Below are 19503 nucleotides of genomic sequence, written 5' to 3'. Positions count from 1 at the left end.
TTCCAGGGGCTGAGGAGGCACCAGTGACCAAAAATGCCCATAGTCATAGAGCTTACATTTGAGCACCAGATACTAGGCACTTTAGAGATATTAATTAATTAACCCTCACCATAGCCCTATGATGTGGACTATCACATTATTTCACTTTACAAAGAAACTGAAGTGCAGAGTAGTTAAGAACTGTCCAAGGTTTGCCTGCAGGTCTGTCTGGCCCGATGAATCTTTTGATGAGATAAATGCAAGGGAAAGGCAAGAGACCTCGAGTGAGGAAAGCCCAAAGCACAGCATCTAATGTGGCTTCAGCGGTGGGAGCAACTTAGGATCCTACAAAGGCTAAATCCACAAGCTTTAATTCCAGTCTTGTAAATGACCCTTTTGAAGCTTCATATGATCTTCTATTTTGTTTTGCAACAAAACCACCATTGCCCTTTAATTACAGTATTTCTCTTGGGTAAAGTTCATTCTCTGTTTCACATGGAAATTAGCTATACTCTCTAGAGACAGCACTCTCAATAGCCAGGTTCCATGGAGCAGGACGTGATGAATCAGTTTGAGATGTTCTGGCGGGGAGATAATGCCTGTACGTGCTCTATTGATTTTCCTCTCATCCTGCTTCTCCTTCTCCTCCCTGAGTGTTTAATAAAGGAAACTCTGCTTTGCTTCAGTCAAGAACCAGATCCCCTCCTTGCTCTTTCTGGACAGTTATGCCTCCTTAGATCCTTAGTTCTCAATGCATCTCAGGAACCTAGACCAGGATTAAAAGGCCATTTTAGCATTGGTTTCTGGAAAAATGTGCTACAAAACACTTCCCTCACTCATGATACAGATGCTGGCAATTAACTTCAAAATCAGATGTATTTGTAGCCCATAAATAGGCATAACATGGCCAAGGATGGTGTTTCTCCTCCATTCTTCCTGCCCCCTCCCTCCCTGATCTCCTGTCCAGCTGAAGTCAATTGGCATGGTTTTGCCGACATTGTTCAGGCCCTTTAACCATGTCTTCAGATACCTGTGAGAGGTTCTGTGATGGTTAATTTTATGGGTCAATTTAACTGGACTATGGAATACCCAGATAGCTGATGAAACATTTTGGGGGATGTCTGTGAGGGTGTTTGTGGAAGAGATTAGCATTTGGATTCGACTGAGTAAAGACACCCCAGCATCACCAATGTGGGTGGGCATTGTCCAGTCTCTTGAGGGCCCAGAGAAAACAAAAAAGTAGAAGAAGAGTGAATATCCCCTCCCCCCCACCCTCTTGATCTAGGACATCCACCCTCTCCTGCCCTCAGACATCAGAGGTATTTGTTCTCAGGCCTTCAGACTTCAGGATGTACACCATCAGCACCCCTCCCTCTCCCCATTCTCTGACCTTCAGCCTCAGACTGGGACTTATGGCATCCATTCTCCTGGTTCTCAGGTCTTTGGACTCAGGCTAAATCACACCACCAACTTTCCTGGTTCTACAGCTTGCAGATCACATTATAGGACTTCTCAGCTCCATATTGCCATAAGCCAATGCCCATAATAAATAGGCATTATCCTCTTATCTACCTACCTACCTATCTATTAACCTGCCCATCTATATATCTATAAGCCTGTCTATTTATCTGCCCTATTTGTTCTGATACTCTGAAGAACCCTGACTAATGCCAGTTTTCAGGGAGAAGATAGGTAAAACTCACTTTCCATTCTGTGTACAAGAAAATGAAAGAGGGGGAAATAAAAGGACAAGTACTTTCCCCATTACAGTCAAATTAGGTAAGAATTAATTTGCGTCTAATTTATTCCTGAACTAAGTGATAAGCTCCTCAAAGATGCTGTGTTCTCTTCCAAGGATATTTACACATGAGGTTCCCTGTGCTAGAAGCAATGCTCTCCTACAAATCCCATCCAAACTTCCCATTACCAGCTAACTGCTATCCATCTACCAACTCTCAGCCCAAGATGTCCTCAGCCCAGGCTAGGTGGTATCCTCCATGTGTGCTTTCATGGGGTAAGGCTCTTTTCCACCATAACACTCGCCTCACTTTGTGTTTATGCCTTTGTTTGTGAGATTCTGTCATTAATCCAGTGTTTCCCACTAAACCATAACAACAGACTGGTTTACTTATTCCTGATTCCCTGGCACAGTGCCTGATACATAGGACACACTCAAAAATATTTGTTTAATAAGTGAATGAAACCACATTGCCAGAAGAGGAGTCTCTTTTCAAAAGAGGCCTTGAGTAGTAATAGGAAAAGGAGTGAACAATATAAATCAGGGACAAATGGAAGTCTGAGTGAGGCCTTGAGGACAGAATGTAAGGATAGGCCTTGAAGTGACCCAATCACACATTCCCATGATGTTCCCTTGTTTTAACAACCTTTAATATGGTATCCACCAATTCAACAGGGTTATCAGGCTCTCTGCCATTCCACATATGCCTACAGAGGTAAAACTTATTCTACCAACCTCTGGGGTAAAGCAATTTGATTAGTTAACTTGTATCAACAGGTATTTATCATTGATTAGGTATTGGACAGTGATCTAAGTGTAAGAGATTATAGAGAAAGTATTAACAGAAACGTGGCCCTTGCTCTCAAGAAGCTCACATTACAGCATATGGGCTTTGAATCCAAGTCTGATTTATTTCTCCCTGGTTGGTTGAGGAGTGAGTGTCAATTCATTGGGAATATAAACTTGAAACTTTTGTTTCTTCCAATGATGGTCACCAACTGTGCTATGTTGTTCCTATCTAACTCAGTTAGGCATCCCTTAACCACAACATGGCTTAATTTCTTAATTTTTCTAAATATTGTGGTTTTAAGAACTGCCTCCATTTAGTATTTAAAGTTTAATCCTGTTTATTTATAAATCTTTTCTTGGAATTCAATTTAAAGATTATCTCTTCCCTTCACAAACCTCAATGCTGGCTGGAAATACCTGTGGCTCTAGTGGGTTGGCCAGACATCTTCCCTAACAGGGTGAGGTTGCCGCCCACTTGTGGGTTAACTGCACTAGCTCATTATCTACAGGCCACGTCATGCAACTGACCTCACTGACAAGTCTTGCTCATGCACAGATCTCCTGAGCGTTAGTGATCTGCCATGAGACTTGGCCTCCTTATCAATCTGACCTCCACCTTTATGACCCAACCTTCTGATGGGCATACATCTTTGCCTCCGTCCCACCTTGATATGGTTTGGCTCTGTGTCCCCACTCAAATCTCATCTTGTAGCTCCCATAATTCCCACATGTTGTGAGAGGGACCCAGTGGGAGATAATTGAATCATGAGGACATTTTCCCCCATACTGTTCTCATGGTAGTGAATAAGTCTCACAAGATCTGAAGGTTTTATAAGGGGTTTCCACTTTTGCTTCTCTCTCATTCTGCCTTGCTGCCACCATGTAAGAAGTGGCTTTTGCCTTCCACCATGATTGTGAGGCCTCCCCAGCCATGTGGAACTATAAGTTCATTGAACCTATTTTTCTTTCCGGTCTTGGGTATGTCTTTATAAGCAGCATGAAAATGGACTAATACGCACCCCAAAACCTATCAACATATTTAGGTTCCCCAATCTCATCTGTCTGCCACAGTGATGGCCAGGAGTATGAGCATGTGTAGTACATATCTCCATGCTTCCTTGGAACTGAGAACTTAAAGAGCCCATCTTGGCATCCTTCTTGGGCACACTGTCCCACATACCATTTTTTTTCCAATTCTGTTTTCCTTATTCATGTGGTACAGCACAGGTCACAGAGTCAGCTTCAAAAGCAGAAACTAGCTGAAGAATGAAATGCCAATAATTTCCCTTCATGCCCAAATCCTTTACAATCCTTGGATAGCCTTCTTCACTTGCCTGGGCTTCAGGGAGGGAAGCCTCTCCCATGGGCAGGAGGGACAGGGTTTCTCTTAATTCATTCTGCATCCTAAGGTGACCTCCACTTCTCTGGGCCTGTTATATTGGCAAAGGAAGGAACAGGGATTGGTAGGAGAGCCTCTCTAATAAGCCCATTTAGGAAGGGATCTGGTAGGTCTATTAACTTAGAATGTTGGGCATTTACAGCCTTTTGTCTTCATCTTTGGGCTTTACCTCCCCTTTAGGAACTACAGGAAAAGCTGACTCAACGTCTAGTGACATATTCCATAAAGGAATAGTAGACAAGGCATGTGGCTCTGAATGATACAGGTCTCAATGAAACAGCTTATGTCCATTTCAAAGTTTTTATATTCCTATATCCAGCCTTTCTTCATTCCCATCTGAATCAAGTATAAAATAAACTCCTTTTTGTTTTCATAGTTAATCCTCCTGCCAACCTGACTCCTTCACCTAGGAAATGAATCTCCTTTCTCAGGATTCTTTACTTCACCCTAAAGATATACCTAAATATTCTCTATGGCAGTAAATGCTCATTAAAACTTTTCTGCTAAACTAGTTAAGTAAACTTTCTTTATCTTGCCTTCCTTTTACCCCAAATTCTCAAGTCCATCACTAACTTTCTTCACTTCCAATTCTACTCACCACTCAATTCTTTTCAATTTCACCTTAGATTCTGTTATTATCCTGAAACTTTTCTCTCAAAGATTCTATGACATAACTACAAAAGTCAATTTTTCCTCATTCTGTAGGAAATTACTGAGAAAAACTGGTATAAATATAAAGGCTAGATGAGTGAAAGGTGGGATTGAGGTTGGGGATATGTAAACAAATATTCTGACATAAGTAAAGATGGGAACGAGAGCAAACACAGGTCGGGAAGAAACAAGGAAGGTTCCAGAGAAGGTGTCTGTATGCCCAGCTGGCTGCAAACAATACTCACGGTCAACAAGTATTTGTGTGTTGGGGCATCAAATTAGCTTATAGATTTAGGAGAAAAACATTTCTCTAAGCCCTCAAGTCCTGTGGTTCTTGTAACTTTGCCCCTAGAGAATATTTGTAAGAGCCAAAGCAGGATGAGAGCCCACTGCTCTGATGGTGAATAATTGCCCTGCATATTTACACATATAAAGAAAAAATCATATATCCTTGAATTTTTCCTTCTTATAGTAGTGGTCGCAAGAACTCCTTGACCGATGTTTCCCAAAATCTGTTCCTTGATTTGTCCCTAGCAAGAGCCATGAGGATGAAGACTTATTGGCTGGAATCTCCAGTGTCCAGATCTGGCACAAAGTAAGTGCTCAGAAACACCTATTGTATGAATAAAGAAATGGATGAATGTTGCACATATAAATACATCTACCAACGTTTCTTTGGTAAAGTTTGGAAAAAGCTTGGTTGAGCAAAATTCCTTTGCTGCAGGACTGCTTTGAAACTTTACATTATGATACAATATAGGGCATTTCTCAAATGCTTTTGTGCATGAGATCATATTTCTCTATATAGCTTCTGAATGTATACATTTGGAGAAAAATTCCCTAAATAATTGCTGGTAGTGCAGTGCTAGGGCCTATTCCTCCATCTCCAGTTTACCTGCCCTCTCCCTTCATGCAGTGCTCACTTGTGTCTGCCAGGCTTTGTGATGTCCCATTCTTCATATGCAAACAAAACACAACACGCACTGTAAGAACAAGGGAGTTTAAATTAACTGCTTATTTAACTGAACCACATCTCTTGGTTTTCCTCCAAATATCTATGTAAAAATGCAGCCCACACAAGAGTACATGTAACGTTTAAAAAGGGATATGGTGTTTACATTATTAGCATTTGTAATAGGTATTTGTGGGTATTGAAAATTTTATAAGGCTGTTGTGAGAAGTAAATCAGATTATATATGTTCTAGTACATTATACGCCCTAAAAAACCAGGTGTTAAAGCCAAGTAGATTTACAGGGCATAATGTTGGAAATTATGAATAGCATGAAAGAGAAGACTTCTAAAAACATGCTGAATTATGGAAAATTATATATCAGTGTTTGAAAAGGCTAGATTCAGCTGATATGACAAACTATGCCTAGATAAAGGTCAATGGAACATCATTACATCATTATTTGGTCAAATGTCAATGAGATAGAACACTCAATTTGTCTTTGTCAAAGTTAAAGATTGACCACTTGATTTATCTTAAATGTTGGTTAGGAAGGCCAAACTAAAGATAGTGGTGATGACAACTTTTTGTTTAAAAATTTTTTTATCATAAATAGTTGTGCCTTTGACTTTTCTTTAGTCACTTACATTAGTCAAAGGATCTAGGTGTTAGAGACAAACGTGACACTTCCTTCAAGGCCTACTAAACTTGTCTCGTTTACTCAACAAATATTTAATTTATTCTACAAATATTTATTTTGAGCATTTACTAGGCAAGACAATATGCTAGTTGTTCTGGGGATACAAAGATGAGTCAGACATGAGTTATTAAAGCCCTCAAGGGTCTTATAAACTAAGAGACTAGCAAAAACAGGCATAGATTGACAAGATTACAAAGAAATGTATATGTGCCATAACTAATGCGCTGATAAAAAGTTATACAAACTCCTAGTGGAACACATTTTATTGTATTATAACTCTGAATTTACAATTCTGTCTCCGTTTGAAGAATGGATTTTATCTTTTATATATCTGCAGAGACAGACATCATAGGCTTTCAACAAATGTATAATAAAAGAGTCAATGGTTGAACAAATGAAACTAAAGACTCTGCGATTTAGTTTTCAAAATAGTGCTGCTATAGAATCTCTTTCACTTGCATATTTTTTTAGGAAACAATTATTTTCTTGAAGCAAAGGACCATGTCATGTCTCATTGTAAATTCTATATAGAACCTGGTTGGCACAGTTAATGCAAAATAAATATTTTCTGAATTAAATGACTTATTCAGAAAAGACACTTTAACAATGCATAACAGATAAAAAAACTCCAATGTTTTTCTTTAAACTCACAGACTTATATGCAAAAAATAATGTATTTTCATATATGTAAATTTACCTCAATAAACTTAAAAATAGCTAATACTGTATTGCATACTTGAAATTTGCTAAGAGGTGCATTGTAAATTCTCAAGGAAGGAAGGAAGGAAGAAAGGAAGGAAGGAAGGGAGGGAAAGAAAAGGAAAGAAAGGAGAGAGAGAAAGAAAGAAAGAAAGAAAGAAAGAAAGAAAGAAAGAAAGAAAGAAAGAAAGAAAGAAAGAAAGAAAGAAAGAAAGAAAGAAAGAAAGAAAGAAAGAAACTAGCTGGGTGCAGTGGCTCACACCTGTAATCCCAGCACTTTGGGAGGCCAAGGCGGGAGGATCACCTGAGGTCAGGAGTTCGAGACCAGCCTGACCAGTATGGAGAAACCCCATCTCTATTGAAAATACAAAAAGTAGCCAGGCGTGGTGGCACATGCCTGTAATCCCAGCTACTCAGGAGGCTGAGGGAGGAGAATCGCTTGAATCCAGGAGGCAGAGGTTGCGGTGAGCTGAGATCGTGCCATTGCACTCCAGCATGGGCAACAAGAGCAAAGCTTCATCTCAAAAAAAAAAAAAAACAAAAGAGAGAGAGAAACTATGTGTGTGATGGATATGTTAATTAGCTTAGCTTGAATGTGGTGATTGTATCACAATGTATACATTTATCAAAACATCAAGTTATATACCTTAAATATATACAATTTTATGTTAAGTATGCCTCAAGGAAGCTGGGGCAAAAAGAAAGTTCATTATGCCACAAAGCAAGAACTCTCGAGATAGGGTGACTGCAGAGTCAGTTGATTTAACAGCATTAGGATCCAGTTCCTTTGTCTCTCTCTCTCTGTTCTGCCATTTTGGATGAGTCATTTTGCCCTCAGACTAGTTTATCTCCTGGTTTCAATACTCTACAGTAATTCCAGATGTGACATCATCCAGACATGAAAATTTTTAGAGGAAGAAGAAACCATTTTCTGTCTGTATCTTTGTTAAAGCAAGTTAACTTTTCCTAGCAGCCCCCAACAGACTTTTCTTCATGGTTCAGTGGCCAGAACTATCATTTTCACTGAACCAAAGACACCTAAAGTGAGTAGAACCACTTTGATGGGCTTGGAGAATCAGTGTCAACTCCCTCAACCTCCAGCCTTCCCTAGACACATGGCTCTCCAGAGGTGGTTGTTTATACTAACAAAACCAAGTCTGTCAGGAAGTAAGAGTGGAAGAAAAGAATGTTAAAGAGACACTCAACAGTAATTCTACATGGAATGGATTTTCCAAATACCAAAAAATTGTGCATTTATGATAAGGATAGAACCTTAGGAGCCAGGACAAGTTCTCAAGAGAACTTGGATCCAAGTAAAGTAATTTTTGACACTTCCTCATCACCTCCCTTACAGATGACCCTCTCCTCCCTCACAAATACCAATCCCCCTCCCAATGTTTCACCTTCAAGCTAACCTCTAGTTACCCAGGACTCCCAAGATGTCTCATTTAGACCTCTACTCCTGCAGCCAGACCTCGCTTACATCTTCCAGTCATTACTTCTCCTCCTATCCAAAATTACCTAGCATCCCACTTATTTTTTTAGAGCACTATTCTCAGCACTCCAAGAGCTTGCCTCTTTTTACTTTTCTCATTGTCTTTTAAATTGCTTGCAGGAAACCTGGTCATACTATGTGACCAAAGACGTGCATTTTGACAAATTCCTGTGGAGTAAAACTAGCCTCAATTCAGAAATAGACTTTATCTCTGAGAATGGGTGTCTATGATTCTGAGACAGGTTGAAGGGGAAATATGAGGGAAGGGAAATTTTCCTAGAGGCCCTCACACAATCACCTCTTCCATCATGGTCTTTCTCTTTTCTGTGCTGTGAATAGTCTGTTCCTCTTGTATCAAGGGCGGATGACGTATTTAGAACATTTCTGGCTGCTGGGTAGCTACAGAGGGAGGGTAAAGAAAGAGTAGTTGTGAGACGCAAAAGATCTCATTGCCTTAAATGTTACAGCTAAAACTGTTGAATGGCTTAGCTCTCCCTACAGGATGCCAGGTAACATAGCAGCACACACTTGGAAGGTACCATTTTGTTAATCTCCTGGCCCTTCAGTTTCATCCTGTCTTGCTCTATGATAGGAGAACGCACAGTCATGGCCACCATCTTCAGCCTTTCTACACCAGAAACTTCTTCCTAGCCTACCTAAACTTCTGCAGATAGACTCAAATATCAGGAAATAAAGTATCTGTCAAAATTAAGGAGATGAACTTCAAACATCCGGTAGTGGGAAGTTGAACTGAGAAACTGCTAACGTCTTCTTCCAATTCTAAAGTACTGTCAAAGTCAAATAAAGTATAGGGATGAATCTCTGAAATTAAGCCATTTTGTGGGGAGGAAACAATGGTAATTCAGGCCATACATGCAGACTGTCTTTAGTATGTCCCAGTAACAAAGAGGTTAGGGGTTTTATTTTTTAATAAAGGAAAAGTTACATATTGTCCTTTGAAAAAGCTCACAGGCACTAGTAAGGTCTGGGAGAGTTGGCAGGATTTGGTTGGTGACTGAAGGCAGTAGGTAAAACACAAGGGGTTGTTTCCACAGCCCTTAGACAAATCAGGTTACAGCAGGAAATTTCAGCAACTAGGCTTGCAGAGAATTACATTCTTAGAGCAATGTCAGGTGCTTGGAATGCTTTCTCCCCCTGGCTTCTCCACCCTGTTTTAGGAGGGTATAACAAGAATGCCCCAATTCATATGATTAGGGCATTTCACAATCATTGTCCTTCTTGCCACATGACAAGCTGTTCACATAGTAGGCTCTGGCCTCAGCCCGTGTGTGACCTATAAATAGCACCTGTGTCACTAGAGGGAAAAACTGCTGAATCAGGGACATGGGTTAGAAGAAGTGTATATCACCTTTTGTCTGAAATACTCCTAATTGTTGATTTTTAAAGAAAAAATCTCAACAAGGGTGTGTGTGTTTGTGTTTGTGTGTGTGTGTGTATCTGTGCATGTCACACACATGAGCTTAACAGAAAGAAATCAAGAGCAGGAGTGAATGAGCAGGACAGAAGAGAATGCTCTGTTTTATGTTGTACTATATTGCACTTAGAGAAGACACAAGCAAAACAGAGCTGAATTTCTTATTCCAGAAACCTCTATCATCACAATCAGACAAACTCTTCATAATTGGGCACCCCACAGAATTACACCATAGTGCCATCTAGCTCTCACTACCAAAGCCTGACATCCTATTCCCAGCTAGGTTGAGAGGTTTAGGGTTAGTCACTGACCAGCAAAACTAAACTGATTGCCATTATTTGATAATGAAAATAAGCAAAATCCCCCAAAGAGGTTTATGTTTGGTAACAATTTATATTCAACTTACGTTATCAACATTCCAAACCTGTTTCTCAATATAAATATTAATACTTAGATCTTTCTTGTTGAATGTAGATTAAATGTTGCTCTCGGTTTTTATTAATCAAATTTCCACAAAGTTTGCACTGATTACTTGCTATCTTCTTTGGCAAGCTGTCAGCTGACAATGCTACCGGCTATAGATCTGATGTCCACAAATCACTGGTCTTGCAAATTTCCAGAGCATTTGCCAAAATCCCTAAAAAGAACAAATGGGAAAATTTAATTTTAATTCACTTACACTGAATAGCAGAGTTGTTCATGTAGTACTTGTAGGGAGAAGGAGTGCTGGTGTCATGTAAAATAAAATAATAAACAGGTGTCACGCCTGCAGAAGATCAATGATTCTTACTGTAGGCATGATCTAGAAGAAAGTCTAAGAACTGTACTTTGTAGTGCTTGTGAGTTATACATTCTTTACTAAAGTATTCAATTATGGGGAATCGTGCCTGCTTCCCACTGCTGGTGCTGGCTGGGATGGAAATACTAAATGCCAAGAAGGAAAGTACATAATTGTTTTACTCTTTCTTCTGGGATAAATAGTATCATGGTGGAAAGAACTTGGCCTTTGGCCTTAGAGACTTGCATTCAAACATTGAAACAAAGCACTTTGTAAGTATTTGGGATAACTTACCTCCTTGAGCCTATCAGCATTATGGCAAAAAATCGTGGAGATAATATCTGTAAAATAACTAACATTGTAACTTTTTTATAAATAGTCTTTATTTTGTGTAAATACTATTAAAACATCAAAGAGGAATATAATCGTGTACTGTCATCTTTACAGATGTCATTAGACAGTACATATTTGGATCCCTGGTAATCTGGTTATGACGTGAGTCAGTGATTTATGAGGGGCAAAAGTTTTCCTATCACATTACCTATTCTCTGCATCATCTGGCTTACAAAAATAGGAGCAGTGCATCTTTGAGCAGAAATAGATGTCTGAAATAGCTGTTAAACTGTTTGAGAGTCAGTACGAGGTAAATTAACCCAAAATAGAGCTATAGCAGAAAAGAGCCAAAAAGTGTGACTGTATTTAGCTATGGCGATGATGCTCATGTGTGGGATTTCTTCTGGCTCCAGGGGAGGGAATTTGGTAGGGAAATAAGCAACATCTCTACTGTATCAGGAAGACTGAGTTTCCCCACACAGCCCTTCCATTTACCAGCTGTATGGATAGAAACAAATCTACATTTTCAGAGGCTAATTCCCTTATCTACAAAATGGGAATTATATCTTTACTGCTTCACAAAGATTGTTGTAAAACCAAAAGAGATAAAGTATCTGAAAGTCTTTTGCAAATCATAAAGTGATAGGCAAATACCCTCCATCTGTTTACTTCTTTCCATCTCTACTGATATCACACTGATACAAGGCCCCAGTAGCTCTCATCCCAGCCGTCTAACAGTGTCAATCCTCCTTACCTAACCCCCTCTTTACACTTGGCCCTCACTAGGAACTATTCTCCAAATGACAGCCAAGATGACCATTTTAAAACATAAATCAAGAGATAGTCAAGGACAGAGCAAGATGGCCGAATAGGAACAGCTCCAGTCTCCAACTCCCAGCGCGAGCGACACAGAAGACCGGTGATTTCTGCATTTTCAACTGAGGTACTGGGTTCATCTCACTGGGGAGTGCCGGACGATCGGTGCTGGTCAGCTGCTGCAGCCCGACCAGCGAGAGCTGAAGCAGGGCGAGGCATCGCCTCACCTGGGAGGTGCAAGGGGGAAGGGAATCCCTTTTCCTAGCCAGGGGAACTGAGACACACAACACCTGGAAAATCGGGTAACTCCCACCCCAATACTGCACTTTAAGCAAACAGGCACACCAGGAGATCATATCCCACACCTGGCCGGGAGGGTCCCATGCCCACGGAGCCTCCCTCATTGTTAGCACAGCAGTCTGTGATCTACCGGCAAGGCAGCAGCCAGGCTGGGGGAGGGGCGCCCGCCATTGCTGAGGCTTAAGTAGGTAAACAAAGCTGCTGGGAAGCTCGAACTGGGTGGAGCTCACAGCAGCTCAAGGAAACCTGCCTGTCTCTGTAGACTCCACCTCTGGGGACAGGGCACAGTAAACAATAACAAACACAGCAGAAGCCTCTGCAGACGCAAACGACTCTGTCTGACAGCTTTGAAGAGAGCAGTGGATCTCCCAACACAGAGGTTGAGATCTGAGAAGGGACAGACTCCCTGCTCAAGTGGGTCCCTGACCCCTGAGTAGCCTAACTGGGAGACATCCCCCACTAGGGGCAGTCTGACACCCCACACCTCACAGGGTGGAGTACACCCCTGAGAGGAAGCTTCCAAAGCAAGAATCAGACAGGTACACTCGCTGTTCAGAAATATTCTACCTTCTGCAGCCACTGCTGCTGATACCCAGGCAAACAGGGTCTGGAGTGGACCTCAAGCAATCTCCAACAGACCTACAGCTGAGGGTCCTGACTGTTAGAAGGAAAACTATCAAACAGGAAGGACACCTACACCAAAACCCCATCAGTACAACACCATCATCAAAGACCAGAGGCAGATAAAACCACAAAGATGGGGAAAAGGCAGGGCAGAAAAGCGGGAAATTCAAAAAATAAGAGTGCATCTCCCCCGGCAAAGGAGCGCAGCTCATCGCCAGCAACGGATCAAAGCTGGACGGAGAATGACTTTGATGAGATGAGAGAAGAAGGCTTCAGTCCATCAAATTTCTCAGAGCTAAAGGAGGAATTATGTACCCAGCGTAAAGAAACTAAAAATCTTGAAAAAAAAGTGGAAGAATTGATGGCTAGAGTAATTAATGCAGAGAAGGTCATAAACGAAATGAAAGAGATGAAAACCATGACACGAGAAATACGTGACAAATGCACAAGTTTCAGTAACCGACTCGATCAACTGGAAGAAAGAGTATCAGCGATTGAGGATCAAATGAATGAAATGAAGCGAGAAGAGAAACCAAAAGAAAAAAGAAGAAAAAGAAATGAACAAAGCCTGCAAGAAGTATGGGATTATATAAAAAGACCAAATCTACATCTGATTGGGGTGCCTGAAAGTGAGGGGGAAAATGGAACCAAGTTGGAAAACACTCTTCAGGATATCATCCAGGAGAACGTCCCCAACCTAGTAGGGCAGGCCAACATTCAAATCCAGGAAATACAGAGAACGCCACAAAGATAATCCTCGAGAAGAGCAACTCCAAGACACATAATTGTCAGATTCACCAAAGTTGAAATGAAGGAAAAAATCTTAAGGGCAGCCAGAGAGAAAGGTCGGGTTACCCACAAAGGGAAGCCCATCAGACTAACAGCAGATCTCTCGGCAGAAACTCTCCAAGCCAGAAGAGAGTGGGGGCCAATATTCAACATTCTTAAAGAAAAGAATTTTAAACCCAGAATTTCATATCCAGCCAAACTAAGTTTCATAAGTGAAGGAGAAATAAAATCCTTTACAGATAAGCAAATGCTTAGAGATTTTGTCACCACTAGGCCTGCCTTACAAGAGACCCTGAAGGAAGCACTAAACATAAAAAGGAAAAACCAGTACCAGCCATTGCAAAAACATGCCAAAATGTAAAGACCATCGAGGCTAGGAAGAAACTGCATCAACTAACGAGCAAAATAACCAGTTAATATCATAATGGCAGGATCAAGTTCACACATAACAATCTTAACCTTAAATGTAAATGGACTAAATGCTCCAATTAAAAGACACAGACTGGCAAACTGGATAAAGAGTCAAGACCCATCAGTCTGCTGTATTCAGGAGACCCATCTCACACGCAGAGTCACACATAGGCTCAAAATAAAGGGATGGAGGAAGATTTACCAAGCAAATGGAGAACAAAAAAAAGCGGGGGTTGCAATACTAGTCTCTGATAAAACAGACTTTAAACCATCAAAGATCAAAAGAGACAAAGAAGGCCATTACATAATGGTAAAGGGATCAATTCAACAGGAAGAGCTAACTATCCTAAATATATATGCACCCAATACAGGAGCACCCAGATTCATCAAGCAAGTCCTTAGAGACTTACAAAGAGACTTAGACTCCCATACAATAATAATGGGAGACTTCAACACTCCACTGTCAACATTAGACAGATCAACGAGACAGAAAGTTAACAAGGATATCCAGGAATTGAACTCATCTCTGCAGCAAGCAGACCTAATAGACATCTATAGAACTCTCCACCCCAAATCAACAGAATATACATTCTTCTCAGCACCACATCGTACTTACTCCAAAATTGACCACGTAATTGGAAGTAAATCACTCCTCAGCAAATGTACAAGAACAGAAATTATAACAAACTGTCTCTCAGACCACAGTGCAATCAAACTAGAACTCAGGACTAAGAAACTCAATCAAAACCGCTCAACTACATGGAAACTGAACAACCTGCTCCTGAATGACTACTGGGTACATAACGAAATGAAGGCAGAAATAAAGATGTTCTTTGAAACCAATGAGAACAAAGATACAACATACCAGAATCTCTGGGACACATTTAAAGCAGTGTGTAGAGGGAAATTTATAGCACTAAATGCCCACAAGAGAAAGCAGGAAAGATCTAAAATTGACACTCTAACATCACAATTAAAAGAACTAGAGAAGCAAGAGCAAACACATTCGAAAGCTACAGAAGGCTAGAAATAAATAAGATCAGAGCAGAACTGAAGGAGATAGAGACACAAAAAACCCTCCAAAAAATCAATGAATCCAGGAGTTGGTTTTTTGAAAAGATCAACAAAATTGACAGACCACTAGCAAGACTAATAAAGAAGAAAAGAGAGAAGAATCAAATCGACGCAATTAAAAATGATAAAGGGGATATCACCACCGACCCCACAGAAATACAAACTACCATCAGAGAATACTATAAACACCTCTACGCAAATAAACTGGAAAATCTAGAAGAAATGGATAATTTCCTGGACACTTACACTCTTCCAAGACTAAACCAGGAAGAAGTTGAATCCCTGAATAGACCAATAGCAGGCTCTGAAATTGAGGCAATAATTAATAGCCTACCAACCAAAAAAAGTCCAGGACCAGATGGATTCACAGCTGAATTCTACCAGAGGTACAAGGAGGAGTTGGTACCATTCCTTCTGAAACTATTCCAATCAATAGAAAAAGAGGGAATCCTCCCTAACTCATTTTATGAGGCCAACATCATCCTGATACCAAAGCCTGGCAGAGACACAACTAAAAAAGAGAATTTTAGACCAATATCCCTGATGAACATCGATGCAAAAATCCTCAATAAAATACTGGTAAACCGGATTCAGCAACATATCAAAAACCTTATCCACCATGATCAAGTGGGCTTCATCCCTGGGATGCAAGGCTGGTTCAACATTCGCAAATCAATAAACATAATCCAGCATATAAACAGAACCAAAGACAAGAACCACATGATTATCTCAATAGATGCAGAAAAGGCTTTTGACAAAATTCAACAGCCCTTCATGCTAAAAACGCTCAATAAATTCGGTATTGATGGAACGTACCTCAAAATAATAAGAGCTATTTATGACAAACCCACAGCCAATATCATACTGAATGGGCAAAAACTGGAAAAATTCCCTTTGAAAACTGGCACAAGACAGGGATGCCCTCTCTCACCACTCCTATTCAACATAGTGTTGGAAGTTCTGGCTAGGGCAATTAGGCAAGAGAAAGAAATCAAGGGTATTCAGTTAGGAAAAGAAGAAGTCAAATTGTCCCTGTTTGCAGATGACATGATTGTATATTTAGAAAACCCCATTGTCTCAGCCCAAAATCTCCTTAAGCTGATAAGCAACTTCAGCAAAGTCTCAGGATACAAAATTAATGTGCAAAAATCACAAGCATTCATATACACCAGTAACAGACAAACAGAGAGCCAAATCAGGAATGAACTCCCATTCACAATTGCTTCAAAGAGAATAAAATACCTAGGAATCCAACTTACAAGGGATGTAAAGGACCTCTTCAAGGAGAACTACAAACCACTGCTCAGTGAAATAAAAGAGGACACAAACAAATGGAAGAACATACCATGCTCATGGATAGGAAGAATCAATATCGTGAAAATGGCCATACTACCCAAGGTAATTTATAGATTCAATGCCATCCCCATCAAGCTACCAATGAGTTTCTTCACAGAATTGGAAAAAACTGCTTTAAAGTTCATATGGAACCAAAAAAGAGCCCGCATCTCCAAGACAATCCTAAGTCAAAAGAACAAAGCTGGAGGCATCACGCTACCTGACTTCAAACTATACTACAAGGCTACAGTAACCAAAACAGCATGGTACTGGTACCAAAACAGAGATATAGACCAATGGAACAGAACAGAGTCCTCAGAAATAATACCACACATCTACAGCCATCTGATCTTTGACAAACCTGAGAGAAACAAGAAATGGGGAAAGGATTCCCTATTTAATAAATGGTGCTGGGAAAATTGGCTAGCCATAAGTAGAAAGCTGAAACTGGATCCTTTCCTTACTCCTTATACAAAAATTAATTCAAGATGGATTAGAGACTTAAATGTTAGACCTAATACCATAAAAATCCTAGAGGAAAACCTAGGTAGTACCATTCAGGACATAGGCATGGGCAAAGACTTCATGTCTAAAACACCAAAAGCAACAGCAGCAAAAGCCAAAATTGACAAATGGGATCTAATTAAACTAAAGAGCTTCTGCACAGCAAAAGAAACTACCATCAGAGTGAACAGGCAACCTACAGAATGGGAGAAAATTTTTGCAATCTACTCATCTGACAAAGGGCTAATATCCAGAACCTACAAAGAACTCAAACAAATTTACAAGAAAAAAACAAACAACCCCATCAAAAAGTGGGCAAAGGATATGAACAGACATTTCTCAAAAGAAGACATTCATACAGCCAACAGACACATGAAAAAATGCTCATCATCACTGGCCATCAGAGAAATGCAAATCAAAACCACAATGAGATACCATCTCACACCAGTTAGAATGGCGATCATTAAAAAGTCAGGAAACAACAGGTGCTGGAGAGGATGTGGAGAAATAGGAACGCTTTTACACTGTTGGTGGAATTGTAAACTAGTTCAACCATTATGGAAAACAGTATGGCGATTCCTCAAGGATCTAGAACTAGATGTACCATATGACCCAGCCATCCCATTACTGGGTATATACCCAAAGGATTATAAATTATGCTGCTATAAAGACACATGCACACGTATGTTTATTGCAGCACTATTCACAATAGCAAAGACTTGGAATCAACCCAAATGTCCATCAGTGACAGATTGGATTAAGAAAATGTGGCACATATACACCATGGAATACTATGCAGCCATAAAAAAGGATGACTTTGTGTCCTTTGTAGGGACATGGATGCAGCTGGAAACCATCATTCTTAGCAAACTATCACAAGAACAGAAAACCAAACACCGCATGTTCTCACTCATAGGTGGGAACTGAACAATGAGATCACTTGGACTCAGGAAGGGGAACATCACACACCGGGGCCTATCATGGGGAGGGGGGAGGGGGGAGGGATTGCATTGGGAGTTATACCTGATGTAAATGACGAGTTGATGGGTGCAGCACACCAACATGGCACAAGTATACATATGTAACAAACCTGCACGTTATGCACATGTACCCTACAACTTAAAGTATAATAATAATAAATAAATTTAAAAAAAAATAAAAAATAAAAAATAAAAAAAAAGAGATAGTCAAACACCATGTACCTCTTTCTAGAGGTATTCAACGACTTTATAAAACATTCTTGACAAATGAATTAAACCTGAGCATGATCAGCCCTGTCCACTTCTCCATCACAACTGGTTCCTCACTCCTTCACTGACTGGGTTCCAGCCTCCTTGGCCTAACCCAAGGTCACTGAGATTTTTTTCTAGTTTTTCTTCTAAAAGTTTTAGTTTTCACTCTTATGTTTATGTTTATGATGATCCATATCAAGTTAATTTTTATATATGGTATGAGGTAATATTTGAGATCTTTTCTGCACATGGATATAAATTGTTTTCACACCATTTGTTATAAAGATTATCCTTTCTCCATTGAATTGCTTTGGCACTTTTATCAAGAATCAATTGATGAGCAATCATCAACTTTTGTTTATAGCATTATTATTGCTCAGAATTTAATTTCCTTTATGTCTGATGTTTAAAATAAACACATTTTGGTCTTAGATTTTTCTAATATTAAAAAAAAGAAATGTTTCAATGCCATCATTTTTATATGCTTACACTACAATACTCATATTTACTTATATCCTCTTCTACACAAAGGCTATTGTAAAAGTGCAAATCCTTCCAAGCATTGTATGAAAAGGGAAAAAGTTTAATGACACTATTGCTGTCATAGAACTAATCACAGAACCACAGATGAAAGTACATTGGTCAACTTAGGAAGTAATGACTGTGTGCATTGTAAATAACCTTAAAAAGATACAAAAAATCACTTGGCCGTATATATGTGGGTCTATACCTGGACTCTCTATGTTCATTTGATGTACATCTTTCATATGTGTGTATATACACATTATATACATATTACCATGGGACCTGATTCCATAAATGGTCTTGAAATCTCATAATGTTAAGATAATGATGACGTTAAGATCTGATAATGTTAAGATTCTATCCCATTGGCTGATTTTAATTATCTGCACAGCACTTAACAATGTTTTCATTCTTTATTATCTATCTTATCTGAGTAGAATATAAGCTTCATGAGGGCAGAGGAATTATCTATTGTCTCTTTTTTCTCAATGTATCTCTAGCTCCTTGAATAATGCCCTTTACATAATATATTTTCAATAAATATTGTTAAATAAATGGATTTATTAGTCTAAGGTGTTATTTTTGTCATGATAGTATTTGTTGTGCATTAAATCTCTCCTTTGCCATTGAGGAATTCTGATTGATCAGTCTTCTACAGTTCCTTCTTACATTAGAGAACTTTTCAATGCCACCACCATTTCCTCTGTACCTAGAAAGATTGAGAACAGCCAAAAGGTAATGGAAGAAGCACTGGCCTGAAATTTAAAAGGTCAAAGTGTGCAATTCTGTTCTGCCACTAACTAGGAGTGTGACCTTGGAAAAGTCATTTAACATCTCCAAATCTCTCTTTTTTTCATCTGTAATTTGTGGGTGACAATTATATACATAATATATATAGATTATTTCAATGAGATAAGAGATGTGTATGGTACATTTCCTGTCACATA

The 19503-nt window shown here is 39.6% G+C and overlaps 1 long non-coding RNA gene across 4 annotated transcripts in view; it reads right to left on the bottom strand.

Annotated features, from left to right (window-relative positions):
- Positions 1-19503, bottom strand: part of LOC105493008 (uncharacterized) — an 89798-nt gene that overhangs the window by 51224 nt on the left and 19071 nt on the right. For 2 of the 4 annotated variants that reach the window (XR_011610901.1, XR_011610902.1), the window contains exon 2: positions 8699-10472. The exons of 1 other annotated variant lie outside the window; for it this stretch is intronic. This is a non-coding gene — a long non-coding RNA (uncharacterized lncRNA). The remainder of the gene's footprint in view (positions 1-8698; positions 10473-19503) is intronic. One more of the 4 variants, XR_011610903.1, reaches the window with a different exon arrangement.

The sequence above is a fragment of the Macaca nemestrina genome, chromosome 1, assembly GCF_043159975.1.
Source record: "Macaca nemestrina isolate mMacNem1 chromosome 1, mMacNem.hap1, whole genome shotgun sequence".
Lineage (NCBI taxonomy): Eukaryota > Metazoa > Chordata > Mammalia > Primates > Cercopithecidae > Macaca > Macaca nemestrina.
The sequence above is the reverse complement of the archived record's forward strand: the minus strand, read 5'-3'. Positions and strand labels throughout refer to the sequence as shown.